Source organism: Tachypleus tridentatus, chromosome 12 (genome assembly GCF_004210375.1).
Source record: "Tachypleus tridentatus isolate NWPU-2018 chromosome 12, ASM421037v1, whole genome shotgun sequence".
Lineage (NCBI taxonomy): Eukaryota > Metazoa > Arthropoda > Merostomata > Xiphosura > Limulidae > Tachypleus > Tachypleus tridentatus.
Window position 1 is genome coordinate 88,590,990 of NC_134836.1, and position 21,148 is coordinate 88,612,137.

A 21,148-nucleotide genomic window follows, 5' to 3' on the forward strand; every position below is an offset into this window, starting at 1 on the left:
ACTACAAACTTAATTTTGTATTATTTCACACACTTAAGATCTAATAATCTCTAACAGAAATATCGTACGTGGTTTGAACGAATAACTCAACTTCTGTTGTTATAGTAAAATTGTTTGATTTACAACTCCGATATAGGTTTAAGAAGTGACTAGCCATGATTAAGGTTTGAGGTGTGTTAACCTTGAAATAAGGGGACACTAATTACTTTATTTTAGACTCTGAATTTTCTTGCAATGACAAACTCTGTACATAGTGTACTCTTCCATTAAAAAACAAAAACAAATCCCGTTGCACAGGGTATATTTCTTACAATTACTGTAGCGAGTACCCAACAAGATTAAGACGAAAAGCTTTAAAATGTCAAATCTATGAGCGTAAAAAGTTAGAAAAAACTTACTCATAATGTTTTAATTACTACGGTAATATTCCAGTAATATAAATAAATAAATACTCCAGTTTAGTATTATTTATACACATATATCTTACATATTTATAGAACTCTTGCTGTTTTATCTGAAATATTTCATGGAATAAGTTTGTTTCCTCGTCGAGACTGTTTATTCCATCAGTTGTTTTTCATCATTCTTAATCGTCGGTATCTTATTCACAACATGGAGAGTGCTTACATTTCTTCACTAGCTAACTAAACGTACATATTTTTGGGAATATCAAATTTGTAGAACCTCAGCTATTTGTATCGTTTAAAAATTATAATTAATAATATCAGATATTAACTAGTTATGGTTTGTTCTTAGGTTTCAGTGGGACTGTAGGTACTAGTTCCATTGAGATTCATGGTATAGTCACGTAACCCTCTTCTGTTTTTTTTTCTATGCTATAACGTAACAAAAGCTAACCATCATGTCATTTAAGCAGAATTGTCATGAAATGAGTCCAACTCTTAAAAATAAACTAAAAGTAACTTCAAAGCAAAATCTTATCGCAATTCCGCTTTTAAAAAATACGTAGTATATATTCTAAATTTTTCTCTTAAAATTTATTTCTGGCTGTGAGTTGTTTCAGAAAGCTTTGGCAGATTCAACTGACGATACTGCATTCATTTATTGTTAAAATCTGACCAAAAGAGGCTCTCAGCCATTACGTATTGGAATTATGTCAGTTCCTTCAGACACTTATTTATACATGAAAGTATGTAATGGATACTTTATCAATTATCTTTGAGTCAGGACATGACCTATGGTTAGCATGCTGGACTACGAATATTAGGATTCGTGTTTCGCCATCAGCACTATGAGAGCGTAGTTGCGTTACAAGAATGGCAATGAAATTTCTTATCCAGGATCTCTAATTTAACGATGGTCTAAATTTACATTATCCATTGTATGGTATTCGTATAACCAACCTTGAACAAATTAGAGTTTTGGTTTAAAGTAGGTGAGAATTTGGGGAAATATCTCTAAAGCAAGCAAAACCACGTATCATAAAATTGACCAAAGATAAAAAATAAAATTTTGAATTATCTGTTTAAGAATAAGCTGTATACACAAAGAAAACTAAATAATAATATTTTGTTGAAATACGTTTGAATATTTTAGTGCATAATTTTGCCACCTAGAACTATAGCAAGATTAACAGAGTAGAAAATTAACACCTATTGGTATATTTACTAGCCTTCATCGAAAATTCAGCACTGAAATTTTAAGAAAATATTTTATTGACCAATACAGGCACTTTATTCACTAATGGCTTAAAATAGCAAATCTCTATCGGTTGCAGAAACATTCAATATTGTTACTAAATCATTAAAACCCTTTGAATGTTTTTACTTTCAATGAATAAAATTACATCGTTAATTTTTATATCACATTAAAACAAAATGAATTCTAACATTAAAGCATCTTGACACTTCTGATTAGCCATCCTAAGTTATCTGAAATCAATAACAAGAAATAACTTAAAATACCTTAAGTGCTATTATAAAAAATACACAAAATAATGTTTAAACGTCACATCTATAAATCCATCAAAACGTTTTACTAAATTACAGGAAGTCATCGAGGTATTATAAAATCTATGAATTTAGTTTCACAGCAGTATTTCACAGTTCTTTCAAACTAGTTTTTAGTGGTAAAATAGAATAGAAAATTTTGTCACATGATTCCAATCAATTCTTCAACATGTTATACAAAACACAATTCTTACTTTTTTAGGCCACCTGCAAAGATTTTTGCTTTTTTTTTTTTTTTTTTTTACTAGTGGTCATCTTGGTAGATTTGCTTTCAACTAAAAACGATTTATTTACTTTTCTAGCCACACGTCTGAGAATAGTGTTCGTGGAGAATACATTAACGAATAACCTACTCTCTCGATTCTTTGGTACTTCAATTTGTATACAAAGGGGAGATCCCCATTATATGCTAGGATGCGTTCCTGGAAAGTGGGACGGAGGTTTGCAACGACATTAAGCAACACAAACTTTTACACATATTTGAGGGAATGCATGCCTTAAACATTTCAGTCCACTACTGAATAACCTTTTTAAATGGTGTAATACGGCTTTGTTAACTACAGTTTACTATACAAAACATCTGTGTAAGAACATTTAGAATGTTGTTGTTTTGAATTAAGCACAAAGCTACACAATGGGCTATCTGTGCTCTGCCCATCACGGGTATCGAAACCTGGTTTTTAGCGTTATAAATGTTCTGGAGGCCAAGAACATTTAAGGACTAAACATTGTATATATTTAATATTTACAAGTACTGTATTGTTTGTAAAGCTTGTATGAGGTCAATAGGTGTGACATGGACTCGGTCACATCGAACGACCACTAAATATCTTTTCACATGGAAACGAAATTTGTAACCACACAGGATTGAAGGCGAATAATATTATGCTCTGCCTGAGCGATGGTAATATTATAGTAGGTAGTTTACGTTATATTTTGTACGTATTGGAAATGTGGTGAATAAATCCAGGAAGGGATGTTCAGAGAGAAAAAAAGTCAAATTTTTCACACATGAAGATATTCAGGATTTTTAAATATTGTCTTATAAAATTACGAACTTAAGACTTATATATCACTAAAATATGGATTTTTAGCTACGATTTTATACAGTACTAATTGGTATAACATAAACAAAAAGTAGTTTAATTAAATTTTGAAAGCAACTCGTGCCCTGGCAGAAAGGGTTAACATTCTAGTAAGGAAACAAAGCGATAGATATTGTTTCAAAAATATTGGTAGTGATTGGTAAGTACCACAACTGGAAAACTAGTCAACGACTTTGGAACGCTCTAGTATCAAAACAAAGCAACGTGGTTGGTACATTGGTGAACACTAATAACGAAACAACGCAGGGCGATACTACGTATCACGGTGGCCCCACTATTTACGTTTTACCTGAAAGTATACGTTGTTAAGTATTATTATAATTATGACTTAAGATACAACATATTTATTTTTCTTACGGCGTAATCTTATTCAGCATCAAGCCTTTTATAAATAATTTATTAGAAAGAAACAGAATTACTTGGAACATCTGAGTTACCGATTACCATCACATTATCGTACTTATCTCTATAACAACTTATGTTCTCACCTCTTTAGGCTGTTCATAATAAAGCGTAAAAATTAGGTACTTGAGCGACTACTTGAGGGCGAAACCATTGCATTAAAACATGTTTATCTTCTTATTTTATCCTTATATTCATTGTATAGTCAACTTAAACATAACACCACATAAACATGAGGAAAAATAAAGATAGGCAATAAAAGACAAACCAAACTAGTAAAGAACTCAGAATGGACTGTGCTACTGAGACAAACCAAACTAGTATAGATCTCAGAATGGACTGTGTTACTGAAACACAGGCGAAAACATTCTTTGATTGGAATGTGGGCACGATATATAATATATTTTTAGTGTTTTGTTATTATTATAGTTCAGAGAGTAATCTCATTGATATAAAGCTGAAGACTGGCAATCTTTTACCTCATACTTGGTAATAGAATTTTTATGAACACCATAAAGATTTTTTTTTCTGAAGCTCTCATTCAAAGGTAGCTCGCACGTCTTTTTCACCTGCGATAAAGTTCGGAACTATCTAATGAGTATAAGTTTGAAATATCACCATTCAACGTTTCAATATACAAGCAAATCCCGATTATAACTTTGGCATATAGTCATAAGTTACTTCATTTTTTTCCGTATCTCTTTTTTTTTTTTTTACGTTGGAAGGTTCAAACAAAACCGTTTGTTATCAACAGCAACGCTTCTCACATTTCAAAGACAAATTATAATATTATGAACTTACAACGTTTTGAAATTGAGCATCTGTTGCATATTGAAGTTGTAATTATAACATTAAATATTTGAATTAATTATTCGAAACATTTTTAGATAAAAACACTCATGAATTCCTACTCTTGAGAGATATAATGGCTTTAATTCAATCGAGGTGCGTCATACAAAGTACCTACAGGTGATGAATTAAAATACTATAAAAACCTATAAATATTAAGTACACAGAGCCCTTATAAGAAAACGTACCGTATTTCTTTAGTTTGCTATCCCAAGCAGTACTGATGAGCCTTGAATAGGTGTAACTGCAGCCTGCAATACAGAGTACGACCGATCAAAGAATTTTTGTGAAAAAGAAAGAAAATCTAATATTATCTTTAAATAACAGATATGAAAATTCGCTTGTGAGACAACAAATTCTGTTTTTATTTGGTTATGATTTTTTTCAGCGTTTATTTGTTACTTCTAATATCGTTTGATATATCTATTAATTTTAAGTTACATTTGAAACGCTGAATCACCTTCTAGATTATCACATTTATTTAGAATATTCTACATGCACGGCGGAAGTGACGTACAGATGTCATTAATGTTGTACAAGGCTATGTAAATGACGATCACCTGATTTGTCATCTCGTGATATAACAATAGAATAAAAAACCCTACATAAAGATATGTTTGGATTATAATCTATCTCGGACGAGCATCATATTTAGTATGTTAAGCATTACGAACAAAAATAGCCTAAAACTGAATCACATTGTAACTTGGATTTAGAAGTTAATTGAATGTAGAGATGTATTAAATTTATAAACACAATTTTCTTTCTTAACGCAAACAACAATCGCAATTTTTGATAACAGTTATTACAAAGATTTATTATAAATAATGGTTTATACAGAAAAAAGTTACAAACTTATAAACAATATTCAGTCTTGCATCTGGTTTGGAACTGAAATTTTGTCGACGTTCCATGATGAGTAAATTAATTCTGAGTTGATATAGTTACACTTTGATTTAACTAGTTGGCTATACGAGGTCTGTTCAAAAAATACGCGGACTGTTTGAATTGCGCGGCTCCAGTTGGTTCCAGAGGAATCCGCTTGGTGTCGCTAGGTTCGCACAGATCAGCTGATTACGACGCCATTTCCCGATTGCAGATATCTTCATTTGTGTATTAGCTACGCGGTTTTAAGTGAAGTGCGATTTTTTCGTTTGGCGGATTTCAGAATGAATGACCTGAAGGAGCAAAGACTTGCTCTGAAATTTTGTGTTAAACTTGGAAAATCTGCGACTGAAACTTTTGCTATGCTTAACACGGCTTACGGTGACGTTGCTATGAAGCGTACGGCATGTTTCAAGTGGCATGAACGTTTTAAGGATGGTCGACAGTCCATTGAAGATGATGAGCGTCCTGGACGTCCTTCCACGTCAACTGACGACCCACACGTCGACAAAATCAACACCCTGGTGCGGGCAACTCGACGTCTGACTGTCAGGAAGCTTGCTGAAGAGTGTGGGATATCAGTTGGATCTTGTTACGAGATTTTGACCGAAAAATTGAAGATGCACCGCGTTGCTGCGAAATGTGTGCCTCAGAACTCGTGAGTTTTTGGCCAAACACTCGATCACTGTTCTTCCCCACTCACCCCTACTCACCTGACCTTGCTCCTTGCGATTTTTTCTTGTTCCCCAAACTCAAAAGACCCTTGAAAGGAAGAAGATTTGAGACGATTCCCGAGATTAAGGCAAATGCGACGAAGGAGCTGGAGGACATTACAAAAGAAGCGTACCAGGACTGTTTCAACAAGTGGAAACACTGTTGGGATAAGTGTGTGCGTTGGGGAGGAGAGTACTTTGAAGGGGTCTCAGACCTGTAACTTCTAAATAAAGTACACTTTGTTTTATGACGTCAGGCCGCGTATTTTTTGAACAGCCCTCGTATAATGCTAAGTGGCTTCACGCCGCTTACAAGCTTTTTACCGAATAGGATATTTAATGTCTTCGTAGAAATGCTAACATTCGAAATTAATTCTCTGAAGTTAAGTGGTTTGTAATGTTCAAAATCTATAAACGCTCCAAGCCAGATGTCTGTAGTTCCCGATTAGTAATCATTTATCGCAGTTATAGCTTCTGAGGTTTATATTATACTAACTGTAGAAATTTAACGCTATATAAAACTGTCTCTCCGCTTTACATTGGTTATCTATTATAAGCGTTAAGTCGAAGTCCTAGACAGTTCAGTTGCCAACAATATTTGAATACACGCTGGTGTTTTCGTAAAACACATATTGTTGATTATTACGATCAAGAATATTCTTCAACTTGAGTAAATAGGCGGGAATTTCGCAATACAGATTTAACAGTATAAGTTACATGCATTTTAAAATATATATCAATCGTCTAAATTAAAATGAATTTAAACAGTATATCTGTTACAGATACAAGCTACTTCACGATATACAGCTGTATAGTGTCATTGCTGATTGTAATTCGATGTTATTAGTTATCTTGTAGTTGAAATAAGAAATATTGTCTTTTTCTCTAACTGTTTGCTTTATTTGTCTAGTTATTTATTTCTGATTCATTGGTTTATTTATTTATTGAAATATTTATTAGCCTTGATTTACGTTATATTGTTCATTAACTTTAATTTTAAACCGTATTTTGGTAAGTTATCAACTTTGTATTTCAATTGTTCCAAAAGTCACACTTTAGATTTTAGTGGCTGTCAAAATAGAATAAATCTGTTTTTGTTATTATTTTATTTCTGTTGTTCAACTCTGGTTGTAGTGACGAGTTAGTTTAGACCTTTATACACTCAATTAACATATTATATTTATCATTTTACACGAGAATATATATTATTATTAGCTAGGATATGTTTGTGCACAACATAACACAAATTCAAATAATTTTATTTATGAACACACTTTGTTCAAAAAACAACATTGATATCTTTTGTGCACAATTAAATATTGATTCAATTAAATGAAATTGTGTGTGTAATTATCTGTGTATAGCATAATATATTAATTAACTGTTATTATGTTATATTCATGGGCACAACACAGTATTAACATATCTAAATAACATGAGTAAATGTACTAACTTACACCATTATCCCACGCTCGTACAGCGGTAAGTCTACGAATTTACAACGCTAACATCAGGGGTTCGACTACTATCGGTGGACATAGCAAATTAGCCGCTGTGCCTTTTCTATATAAAACACACACCTTTATAGCATTATACGCTGGTTTGTTACAAGTAAAGGGCAGAGCTAATACTTTATTTAATTAATTTTGTATGTTTTATAATCATATTGATACAATAAGTATAATTATAACAGCTTTATTTTACTGTTCAGTAAATCATTCATCAGCGAATATTTCGTAAAGATTGAACTAATTTTTGTTTCTTTATTACCTGAGGAAGAAATCTCACGAAACACGTTTATATTACTGTTAACTCTCTACACAAGCTGTGGGTAAACGATAACTTAATCCTTCCGTTTTAATCTCCTCCAGTAAATAATATTATCCTCTGGCAACCTTCTACTTTCAAACTAAAACAGGACCACTGAAAAGTTTCTCTAGTACATTTTTGGACTATGTTATATACAAACCAATGGTGTCAGCTACTTCAGAAGCCATGATTAATGTGATAGGATGAAACAAAAATCATCATAAAAGTATTACTGAAAAGCGAAACGACAGGCACCGAAAATAACTTATACTGATGTATTGGTTACTTACGAAGCAGTTTGTAAAATAGTATATATGTACTATTTTATAAACAGCATATACTTTTTCATCGGTAAATACAAGAATTTAAACACAGTAATTTTTGAGATTTTCTTTCTTTTGTTTATTGATTTTGGACTTCTTACGATCTACTTTTTTGTGGCTTCAAAGATCACTCCGCAGAATGTAATTTTAAAAAGAATCTGTAAAAAACTTTTAGGTACAATTATTCATTTTAAAAATGTACAATACAAAATGAATACACGTTTTTTTCAAATACTCATACATGAAATATAATCCTTATATAAATTAAATACGTTAGAATGTGTTCAAAAATATATTAGTTGAAACTTGTAAGATATACTTGGACTTATTTTAGTTCAACCTTTTTATATTGTCATTGTTTTTAAATTAAAGCTTTCTGTTACCAATGCTTTCTCCTGTTGTTATTGAAAAATGGTTTATTTTTATAATGTTTAAGAACTAAATTATAAATACTTCTTAAATTACTGTACTTTCTCTGATTTCTAGACATGTTTATAACCGTTACACAGTTCAAAGTAACTTTACTACACTGCTATTAATTTTGCCCTTTAGTATTTAAAGAAAACTTTTATAATATGATATTATAATTTATGATGTAAAATAATATTTTATATTTTGTATTACGTGTTCAAAAAAATAAACACGTGAAATTGTGTTGTTTTTCATCCTTAAAACATTTTTTAACTCACATTCCGAGTATTCTTAAGAATTATTTTGAATTTTATGAAAAACTGCAAAACGAAAAAGTAGAAGAAAATCACATATTTATTTCTTTAGATTTAGTATCTCTGGCATTAAGCTTGTGGATCAAAACGAGGAATAAATTCATTTCAAGTTTATTAAAGCTTTTATCTCAAAAGGTCTAGATTTAGTCCTACATTTATTTTTAGTTACAGAAGAAAAATCCATAAAAATGTTGTTAGTACAGCAAAACGTACAAAAGCCATCAAACTTACGCTAATGTTACTATGTGATTTTTGAAGTAGAATTATTCAAAATATATCAACTAATTACTTTTGTAGTTTACGTAAAGAAGTTTTAGAATATATATCTAAACTATCACTCTGTGATATGAAAGGATACTCAAGCAATAATAATTTTATTTGAAAAACCTTACTTTTTATAAATAATTTGATAATTGTTCCTCCAGAAAATGAGTCTTTATATCTTTCACAAACGCGCAAGCTCACAGCCGAATGTATATTCGTTTAGTTTTTGTTTGTCACACATTAAATTAAATGTCCAAATAAACCTTGCTAGTATGCTACATAAATGAGCTTCCGAAAAAGACACGAACCAGCAAATTAGTAATATTTTTAAGTCAGTATCGCCATCTTGAAAATGTTATGAGCTTTTAAAATTGCTAAGAACGACCTTATTTTAATAAAAACATCTGAAATAAGAGATGGGCAAATCCAAAGAGTTTATGCTTATCATAATGAATCACTTTCCAACTATAGGTGTTGATAATTCATTTGTTGATATAAAATTGAAACAATCAGTAAATAAAAACAGTTTTCAAAAATGATAACATTATTTTATCAAGATGATAATACAAATATTTAGACAGACTATTTAATAAACCTAAAAAAATGTGTGTGTTTTTGTATAGCAAAGCCACATCGGGCTATCTGCCGAGCCCACCGAAGGGAATCGAAAACCTAAAAAAAGATGTTTTTGTAAGTCAGGTGTTTTCAGCTGTGAAAATGTAATTGCGTTTTAAGTAATTTAGGTTATATTAAGCTATCAGAAAGAAAAGAACAATAACGGAGTTTTTCTTCATTAATAATTTATTTTTTTTCCATTGAAAGATATGTAATGTGTACACACTGGTGAATTATATGTGACTATAACAAGTCTTATTCTAATTAGAACAAAAAAATGATGCAATACGTTAACATAAACTTATTTTTTTTGGAGTATATTTTAATGTGTTTACTTTATATTATATTTATATGTGTGTAAACTATTACAAGTACGTTGTTAATTCATGTTATTTATTCTTCTTTGTAAAAACTGTATCTAAATCATTTTTGTAAATGATCCTTAAAATTACGTCCTTTCATATATCAAAGCCGGCAGAATGTTAGCCTAGGTCCGTAATAATCAATCAGAAAGTAATAAAACGACAAATAACGGAAGGATTTGAGTATTTTCAAATTTTTATTAGTACATAAATGTATTTATAAGCCCAATACAGCTTTAACTCAAAAAACTGGACTATAATGAATGTAAATACCATTTTTAGTCACAAAATATTTTTGCTGTATATTGTCTTCATGTTGACTTGCAGTTTCAAAACGTTCACTTTTAACAATAACCTGGTGACTGACTGCTTGTACTTTTCCCCCGGGTACTATTTGAGAGCGACTTGTCACGTTTCTTTCGACAAAAAAAATTTTCTCACAGGGAAAAAATCGAACGAATGATAAATAATTTCACACATTCTTGTTATCCGCAGGCGGTAAGAGAAACAACTAAAGACTATGATGTCGTCCTACTGGAAAAAGTAATAAAAATTGAAAGAATTATGAAAACAACTTGTATTTCGAGTATTTAAAAATGTTCCCATTGTAACAGTGCCAAGTTTATGGACTTTGACACTAAAAACCAGCGTTTAGTTCCTTACAGTTGACACAACGGCTTGTTGGATTTTCATTTCACAACACATACAAAAGAAAATGAAATAAAAATCCTAATCCTTCGATTAATTTTCTAAATGTAATAAAAAAATTCCTTGTCTATCTTGACATTTTTCATTTTTACTTAATAAGTATTTAAGTCTTAAAACACCTTTAAGAGCAGGAACGTCAATCAGCACAAGATCCTCTTTAATTGTTCTGTAAAAACAATTCCACCAGCTCCACCTGGCTCCACTATCTTTCTCTCTGCCACGTCTCTTTATACAGCGACTGATAATATTTTCGCTCATACTGGTACAGAAATATCATTCGTTAATTCACTCTATATAATGATGACGTAGAGTCTAAAACTGAAAGGTACAAATGTAATTACAGTTATTACAAAACGAAACTTAGTGATCTAGAAAACAGAGTCTAATCCTTTTTTTTCTCAATAAATAATTATTGGTTACTTCTCTTTATTTAAAACTTTTATGTGCTGCACATCTTTAAAGCAAGTAGGTCACAAAGAAGTATTCTATAGTTAAATAACCTTAGTATATTTTCAGTTGTATTTTATAGTAACACAAAAAATACTGAACAAGACTTCAAAACACAACTAACTCCAAAGTATGTATCTCAACAACCTTCACTTGCACATTTTTTATAATGAACTGTTAACAAGAGAAATGGGTATAATGACAAACATATATTATGGATTTTAGATGAATATTTTTATTACGCATATTTTTGCATATTGTGTAGGCTGGTTATGATCTAGTGGCTGTAGTGCTCGAGTTGTGAAACCAGAAGTTTGTGACCCGTAGTTGCAAAAACTTACTTAATACTTTGGGGCATGGTGTATGCTATATGACTGAATCTAATTTCATTACTCGATCATACAAGAGTAGCCCAAGAGTTGGCTGGGGGCTTTCTTGGCTGGCTTTTTTTTAATCTATTTGTAAGTTTGTGGATACATATAAAATGATACTTCCAGGGAAAACCGTGCTTTTTTAATCGCCATGCACAAACTGTTGTCTACAAATGTTCTTGAGAATGATAAGAAACATTGCAACATTTAGGCTAATCTCTTTCAAAATTTTTTATACTTTTCTACTTGGGTTTAAGAGAAGGATATTTTGATAAGGCAACCTGAACCTTGTATGTAATAGCACTTCTTTTTTGTAATAATTTTTTTATTGTAATAAGAGAGTTTATGCGATATGGTTCTATTAGCCTTAGAATCTATTAGCCTTAGAATCTATTAGCCTTAGAAGTTTTGCTTCTTTTTCATAACAAAATAGTCTGTTTCTATCCCTGAAATTAATTATAATTTACTTTCGACAAAATAACTCTTACACAGTCAATCTTCACGCACTTTACAAATTAAGAATCGCATTACTATTTATTCCTTCTGTTCGTTGAAATGAAACACATAATTGTTACAAATATTTTATGAATTATTGAAATATATCTAACAAAATGCTTTCAAACACAATATTTCATTAATATAAAAGAGATTATTTTGTTTTTGATTGATTAATAAATCAAACAGTTATAATGATATTTCAGAATTATTCAATCACGACATGTATTGTAAACAGATAAAATGTCTTCGCTTTTAAAGTAGTCGGAAACGCTGACGAATAGAAAATGCTTTGTAGCATCATACAAAAACATATTTAAATTATTAGAATTAACAACTGAAAATATGTCAATGAGACACTTAACTATTATGTCTAGGAGTATTATACTTTCTGTTTTGGAAGTGTTATCTATTGGGATGAAATGTATGTATTTTCACACTCCGTACTAATAACCTTAAGTACTGTACATAAGCCTGAAAGTAGATTTAGATTTATAAAAGTTATATATTAACATGGACCAGTCCAACATTTTTAGAACTGATCGTAGGATGCTCAACAGGGGTATAATTCCAGAATCCGTTAAATATGGGTTATCTAAACAGATCAATATGAATGAATGTCATTCGTGATTTTTTAACTAAGAAATTTTCAAATCTAATTACATAAGGAGTTTATTGTATGTACACTTTCATCAGCTATAGAAGTTAACCTTACATTTTCTTATTATTAACTTAGCAATCCGGAGTAATATAAAAGGGAAGAGTACATCTGCATAACCTTCAGACCCTACAAAAAGCTCACTGTACAAATTATATTCACATTTCTATATTGTTCACTCCCCCAGGAGCACAGCGGCATGTCTATGGACTTACAACGCTAGAAACCAGATTTCTAAATAGTGGTTAACAGAATACAGATATCCCTTTGTGTAGCTTTGCGCTTAAGTACAAGCAATATATTATATGTTATTAGCTGGTAATTTCTGTTTCAACCTGTACTTTAGCTTTTTAAATAAACACTAAATGTATGTAAAAACTAACTTCAAGGGGTAATGATATCATCGCTTATACTAAAATTATATATTTTTATTATTATTCGTTATTACGACCAAGCGAAGACATCGTACACTGCCCAATAACACATAGAATGTATTAAGATGACATTAGTGATGAAGTAGTTGCAGAAATATCATGACCGAGACAAGAAAAATTAACACTTTGTAGGGTTGGTCACTTTCTGTTTTGGTATCTTAAAGATGAGTTCTTGTTTTAGGGCTTTTTGAGTAGAGAAATAACGTGCATATTTTCCTACTGAGTACCTAGGTCACTTCCGTATATAAACCTGAGAACATAAATACAGTAATAGTAATGTATGAGAAGCTTGGTACTTATAAAAGTACCATGAAACAGTCTTTATCGTAATTATTAATGTAAGTGTTTTACATTCCTAAATACGATAGTAATAGTTTTTACAAACAAATGTTATGTAATTGTTAAAGTAAAATTCTGGAAAAAAAATAAACTTCAAAACAATGAGAAAGACAAGCAACTTCTATTAATTTGTATTGTAAGTCTAACAATAAATTAACTTCAACAACCTTCTAACCTGGATCTACCAAGCATGGAAACCTCCTATAAACTGGTGTTGGGTGATGAATAATTAATTAAAAGCCGTATGCCAGGTAAGAAGTTCTTTTCACCTTATACTTGTGGCAAAGAGAACCAGTTACCTGGAAACAAACAACAACAACTTATTTTCACCTTAAATCATTTCGTAATAACTCAACTTTACAGAGATTAGAAAATCAGCTCGGAAAGCCCACAAACAACATTACTAAGTGCTGTAGTACTTAACAGCAGAGATTGATAACGCTTTCATCTAATTCATGCACTGAGAACCCACCCTATTGGATTGGTAGCAGATGGTATATTAACTTGCTGTCTTCTTACTATTTTAGGGATGGCTAGCGCAAAAAGTCTTGAAGTATCTAGGTGTGCGGCAACGTGAATATTGAAGGTTCATCCCTTCTATCCAGCATGCCAACCTCTGCCTATCCAGCATTTGGTTTTACCAAACTTGCCATTATTAGGAAAAGTTGGTGAACCATTTTTTTTATAAATTCAATACCGACTCATGATCACCAAATACCGCATCATTAATGTTGTAGATCATAAATGAATCCAGGTTTTTATATCCACTTCTGGACCCCTTTGCTAAATAATTTGTTGTTTTGACAGCATTTGAATAATTGTTTTTGTTTGTTTGTTTGTTTTTGAATTTCGCACAAAGCTACTCGAGGGCTATCTGTGCTAGCCGTCCCTAATTTAGCAGTGTAAGACTAGAGGGAAGGCAGCTAGTCATCACCACCCACCGCTGATTGTTGGACTATTCTTTTACCAACGAATAGTGGGATTGACCGTTACTTTATAACGCCTCCACGTCTAGGAGGGCGAGCATGTTTGACGCGACGGGGATGCGAACCCGCGACCCTCAGATTACGAGTCGCACGCCTTAACGCGCTTGGCCATGCCGGGCCTAGAGAGAAGAGTGTCAAAATGCAACCCTCTTTAACTGACTTCGATTTAGGCCATTGGTAACAGTATTTCACAGATCAAAATTATGAGATAAATAAAGCTCAAAATATCTTGACTGATAATAAACCTAAATATGAAACAATACTTAATAAATGAAGGATCAATACCTCGGCTTCTCACCAAACTTTAAACATGCTTTGTATTAAAAGTAAATATCTATTCACCAGATTGAACCAATAGGGTTTGGAACCTAAGGTAGTCTTTTTTTTTTTTTAAATATAGCCTTGAAAACCCATCACGAAATATCTGTTTCGATTTTGTAGTATATATAATCACCTGATTATAATGGGTAAACAGTAAAACGAAATGTTCTCGGCTTCGGTTTTACACTTTAAGAAACTCCTACTTCATTATAAGAGAAAATTTAATGTCCAGCTACGTTTGAGGGTACGTGCTACCTCATGAACATTTGAATTTTATTCAACAAACATATTTCAGTTTTGTGAATAAGCCTATTTATTGGTAGAAATTGTAAATACCCATACACTCTATTATTCTAAAATGTAATTAAAGAAACCACTTGTATATGATAACGTTAGCCTAATTTCAGTTGAATTTTATTATACAATATTTAAATATTAAAAATCGAGTCTTATTGTATTGCCACTATACGGACCTTTCATTTGTCGCACCTTCAACCTTTTCGTAGATGTTGCTCAAGGGAATCTATTGTTCCGAAACGTTGCTAACCTAATCACAATGCTAGATATAAACCTAGTATTCTACTTTTGTTTCAAAACATAGGCTTTTAATCTCCCAATGTAGTATGCAAATAGGTGTATAATTTAATTCGGAGGCAAATTACTCCAGTGAATACCCGAGTTGTTTGGAAACAAAATGCTCAACATGTCCGATTTCCAAATATAGGCTTACAAGTAGATAGAAAGCTGACATGCCGAAATATAAACTTTAAAATTAATAGCAGAAGTAACGCAAAAGATATACAAACATTAAGATAAATAGCGGAAGTAGTGTGCGAGAATTTTACAAATCCTAGATTAATGTATGTTAGTTGTAACTTGGAGTATTAAACCCAAAGTTTCACTAACCGTCATTAGCTTGATACATTATCAAGGTTGTTACATGGATAGATATCATGTCAAAAATGTATACGACTAGCCAACTAGAATGTCTAGTATGTCATTATTTTTAAGTTTCCGTTTAATATTTCCTGAGAAGATACTTCCGAGCGAAAGAACTACAGAAACAAGCCGTCGTAGTAACCAGCTTAAAATAGTACTTAGCCTATTTAGACTAGAAAACTCAGCTTGGTTGCATTTCATAAGGAAACACTTACTTAAATGTTGCTAAATTCAGCACTTTAACATGAATATATTGATCTCAGTAGCACATATCTCACTGATTTAACAGCGGTGCTGCATAGGTGGTATTATGAAATTTTTCAACTTATCAGTATTAAATGGAAACAGTGGAATTTACATATCTATTAACAATTACGTTTAATATAGCTAATTTCAGGAAGTCCTTTTTTTCCTTTAAATTGGATCTCATTCTACGCTTTGAATAGTTTTCTAACCAATATCTGTTCGCCTACCATAACTCCTGTTAATAAATTAATATTCTCAAAGTCTACATGAGTCACTTCAGCAAAGCTCTATACATATCTTACTTGATACTCAGAAAGTAATATGTAATGTTTTGATAATGTCGGATCAAAGTTAAGGTAACACAACATTGATTTCTATCGTTTAAAAATATATATTTTTAATATTACTGTAAAATGCATAAACTCTTAATTATATACTATAATACTGTTTACTAACTAACATATAATATTTTGAATAATATATGATAGAAGCAAAAATGATTAAATTATACAAGTCAAGTGTTAGTCTATTAAACTTTCTTGTGATAAAAGATAGTTTTTCTTATACAACTACTACTGTTTTTGACATTATCTTGGGTGTGTTGATTGTTGTTGTTTTGAATTAGGCACAAAGCTACACAATGGGCTATCTGTGCTCTGCCCATCAAGGGTATCGAAACCCGGTTTTTGGCGTTGTAAGTCCACAGACATACCGCTGAGGGCGGATATGTTGATACATACAAAGTATTTTCTTTTGACAATTATAATAAATCCGCATGCTTATATTTACAAAGTCAGATTGACACTTTATATTAACAATGTTAAAGGTTTGGAGTTTTTTTTCTACTGCTGTATTTATTAATTTCGCAAATAGCTACATTAATTTAGCAGTGAAATACTAAAGGAAAGACAGCTAATCATCACCACTCTTAGGCTATTTTTTTATCAACGAACAGTGGAATTTAATGTCATATTCTAACGCTTTCATGGCTAAAATGGAGAGCATGTTTGGTAGAACGGGGACTGGACACGTGACACGAAGATCGCAAATCGAATGTCCGAACCACTTGGCCATATCCGCCCTCCAAGGCTGGAAATATTTCTTTTGTCATGAGTCTGAACGCCATAAGTACACACTATTGCTGTACATTACAGGCCGTACATTACATTGCTGGGCCAACTGAAATTTCTAGAACCTCGCCTTAACAGTAATAAATCGACGTGGCACGCCAAGAGACAGTTTATATTGTTGGTTTGCTACAGTTAGCATACTATAAACCTATAAATTCCAATTGGAAAGCGACAGAGATCTGACCAGAAACGTTTATAGATTTCGAACATTATAAACCGTTTAACTTCAATGAAGCACCTTTGAACGTTGGTATTTCCATATTTTTGTTGGTGAGGGATTGGCTTGTAAACAGCCAAGAATAGAAAGAGAGTTATGTGAATTGTACTGATATCAACTCGAACCTAATTCGCTCATCGTAAGCAGTCGATAAAATATTCAGTTCCAGACCAGATGGAAGACCCAATATTGTTTGTAAGTTTGTAAAGTTTTTTTTATAAATCATTATTTGTAATAATAATTATCATAAATTGTATTATTGTTTGTATATTAGAATATATCAGCAAATAAGAAATAAAACTGTGTGTATCAATCTTATTGGCAGACGTCATAAATTTGATATATCTCTAAATTTAATTAACTTCTAAATTCAATTTAAGCCGATTTCAGGTTATTTGAAATGCTAATACGTAATATAATAATTTTATTAGATCAAAGAAACTTACTTCTTAACCATAGCCTTCATTTTGTCCCAAAATGAGTGGGATGGAGTAATTGTTATAAAGTTAGTTGTAAGGAACATCCACTGAGATTGAGAAAGGTGAAAAACAGCCAGCTTTTGGTCAGTCTCTGCGGTGTTAGGTAGTTAAAATATTCTAAGTCACAAGAAGAATGTTGGAGTGAGCGTCGCATTTCTAGGTTCAGTTGATATGGAGATTACATGACCTCTATCATTATGAAATATTATAATCCAATACGTATGAAACACGTGCAAGGTCGAAAAGGAAGGGACCTGCTCGGCGTTTGTTTGAGAGAGAAGGGTAAAAAAACAGCAGTTTATTTATTAAAAGTAAAAGACGGGGAAATGTGAGAGAAAGCAAATTAATCGAGAGAGGCAAATGAAGTTAAAAATAACCTATTTCTAAATCAATGCAAAGCTACACGAGGGCTATCTGTGCTAGCAGTCCCTAATTTAGCAGTGTAAGACTAGAGGGAAGACAGCTAGTCATCACCACCCACCTCTAATTTTTGGGCTACTCCTTTACCAACGAACAGTGTGATTGACCGTCATATTATAACACCCCAACGGCTGAAAGGGCGAGCACGTTCGGTGTGACGGGGATTCGAACCCGCGACCTTTAGATGACGAGTCGAATATTTTAACCACCTGGCCATACCGGACCTGTTTATTGTGTTAAATTGGCACGTTAGGAATAAGTACAAATAAGTGAAGTACATTTACATTAAAATGATGTGAAAACGATCTGACCATTATTTATGTCCTTAACACTACAATGTACAAGTTCTTCTGCTTTCTTAGGTAGCAATGAATTTCCTCATACTTGGAAATGCTGTGTTCTTTGGTACATTATGTATCAATTTCACTGTACGAATGTATTTATTGAAAGGGTTTTAATACTGTCATACCTTCAGTCATTTTTGCATTACATCGAACTTCCTTAAACAAAAATGCAGTAATGATTAAGATATTCCAATATGACCATAATGCTTTTTAGTCTACTTACGTACATAACGTGATAATTATTAGAAAAATTCAATTAACTCATATCCATTTATAGCAGTGTAGAATATACAATGTCAAACTAAATTACAAGAAAGCGCATTTAAATGTTTTCGATAAAATAAAAATATTGAACAACAAAAATATATAAAACAACTTAACTTCAGAATACATCAGAATGAGTCAAATAAACACTGAACAATACTGTTAAAAAGTAATTAGAAGTCATGACATTTCAGCCATAGCAAGGTAGTACCACTGTTGAAAAGAAGTGTTAATCAGTACGTAAGTTTATTGTTATGAAAATTGTGCATTTCACAATCTGTAAGTTGTCCTCAAATGTAAATTATTGGTCGTTTAGTCTGCAGCTGTAAAGAAGGATCTGGCAGAAATGGCATTAATTATCTTCAGATTATGATATTTTTATTTCATAAGGAGCATGATAAATACGAACAGCAAACTTTGCAAGTCTAAAATCTGAGTACTGTTAAGGTTTGAATTTTTCTCTACCTTTCTCTAAACAGTTTTTCTAAAGCACCTTTAATGTCTGGAGCCACCTAACCGTATGCGACTTGCGCCTCAAAAACATCCCGTAGAAACCTAATGAAGCTCAATGAGGGTGCTAGCCAACCCACTAAATCAGTCGCTTCTTGTTATAGAAACCTATCGACCAGTTTAGTGTGGCTAGGACATTAAGACTTTTCCTATGAATGGATAGAAGTTAATAAATTTAGAAATGTTTTCGCAGCTGACATTTTTGTATATAGAAAAAGCCTAGAGCTAGACTTCAGTTACCAAACGTGTAAATCCTTCTTATTTTGTCGCAAAAGGAAACGTTCATTTAACAGAAAAAATATTTTCAATCCAAAATTATTAATCACCTCGACGTTTCTTGTTGTGGCTTTAACAGGAAAATAAATGCTGGCAGTTCATAACAGTTGTTTCAGAATAGCATAGAATAATAGATTCGAACAATATAATTTATTTGCATTGTTAAAAAAATAAGAATTAAAATTTCAAAAACAGTAGTTTTAAAATTCCAAGTTAACGTGAAAAAGAACAACGTACAAAACCGGAATTATAAGTTTATATTATTAATATGAAATATGCTTTCAGATATTATTCAATACACGTTCCTTTAAAAATAACAGTGTAAGCGAAGACATTCAAAATTCATAGAAGTAATCTGAAATATATTTTAAAATAAAAAGCCAACATTCGAACAGAACACTCGCCCCCACTGGCGCAGCAGTAAGTCTAAAGACTTGAAATGCTAAGAATCAGGTTTTGATATCCCTGGTAGGCACAGTACAGATAACTCATTGTGCTACACTGCAGTTAACAACAGGACCAAAACAAAATTCACAAAGACCATCTTCTACCTCTGTTAATGAATGTGTGTTGAATTCTAAAAAGGAGTAAATCTTTATATATTTTTTGCCAATATAACCGTAGTATTTTCTCTGATGATGGAGAAGTATTGAGATTACAATAAGGTACGTTTATTCATATAATGTATTTAGATAGTTTAATTTCTTAAAATAATCATAAAATACCCTATATATGATATAACATGACGACCTCTCAAATTATACAGAATAATTTGTAACGTAAATATTGCATTTAAAGCAACAGGCTAAATCTGTTTACATGCCTTGCTCATGGACACTCACGTCACGATTTTAACTCTTAAGTAGGTTAAAATTGTTGATCTTACGAAATTATTATTATTCCAGTGTTGATTATGTTTCTGTATTACAAGCATAAGTAAGCCTCACTGTGTAACTGCGCTACAAAAATATTTCGAAACATTAAATTAATTAATGGTATGAGAAACGCGGTTTTAGGTTGTTGTAGTATATCTTTATTTCTAGTATAGAATAAATACCATTCTCTTGAGATAACCTTTATAGTTCAAAATTATGTCAGGGTTAGTCATGTCAAGTTAATTGGTAGAAATGTATAAAAGCTGACTTTTAACTAAAGTTTGAATTTGAAGATTTTGTCCATTGACCAGGTAAACGTATTCCCCAAAGTAAAACTAGTATTTCAATTTACATGTATCACGAAATAGGATATCAAATTGGGTTGTTTAAACAATAATTCTAAATACCCTGTATACTATTAGTATTGGTCTTTATTGTTCAGAGTTGTGACTTTAAGAATGTTTCAGTTTCTTTTTAGTACATGAAAATCCCTTCAAAAACTACAACTTTGTATATCACCCATATCTATTAGATACAGTTAGTAATAAACCTGGTCACCAAACTTGAAAAACTTATTAATACGACGTAGTCTAAAATTGCGTGTACGTTGATTATAAAAACCGTAGTTTGTGCTTATCTGAAAATTACATCACATTTTCAAAACCG

At 31.7% G+C, this 21,148-nt stretch overlaps 1 pseudogene across 1 annotated transcript in view; it reads right to left on the reverse strand.

The window, feature by feature from the left end:
- The window catches only part of LOC143235494 (5-hydroxytryptamine receptor pseudogene), a 38,476-nt pseudogene extending 33,762 nt beyond the window's left edge, over positions 1-4,714 (reverse strand). The window contains exon 1 of the transcript XR_013019223.1: positions 4,516-4,714. The product of XR_013019223.1 is annotated as a 5-hydroxytryptamine receptor pseudogene (transcript). The remainder of the gene's footprint in view (positions 1-4,515) is intronic.
- Between the last annotated feature and the right edge of the window lie 16,434 nt (positions 4,715-21,148).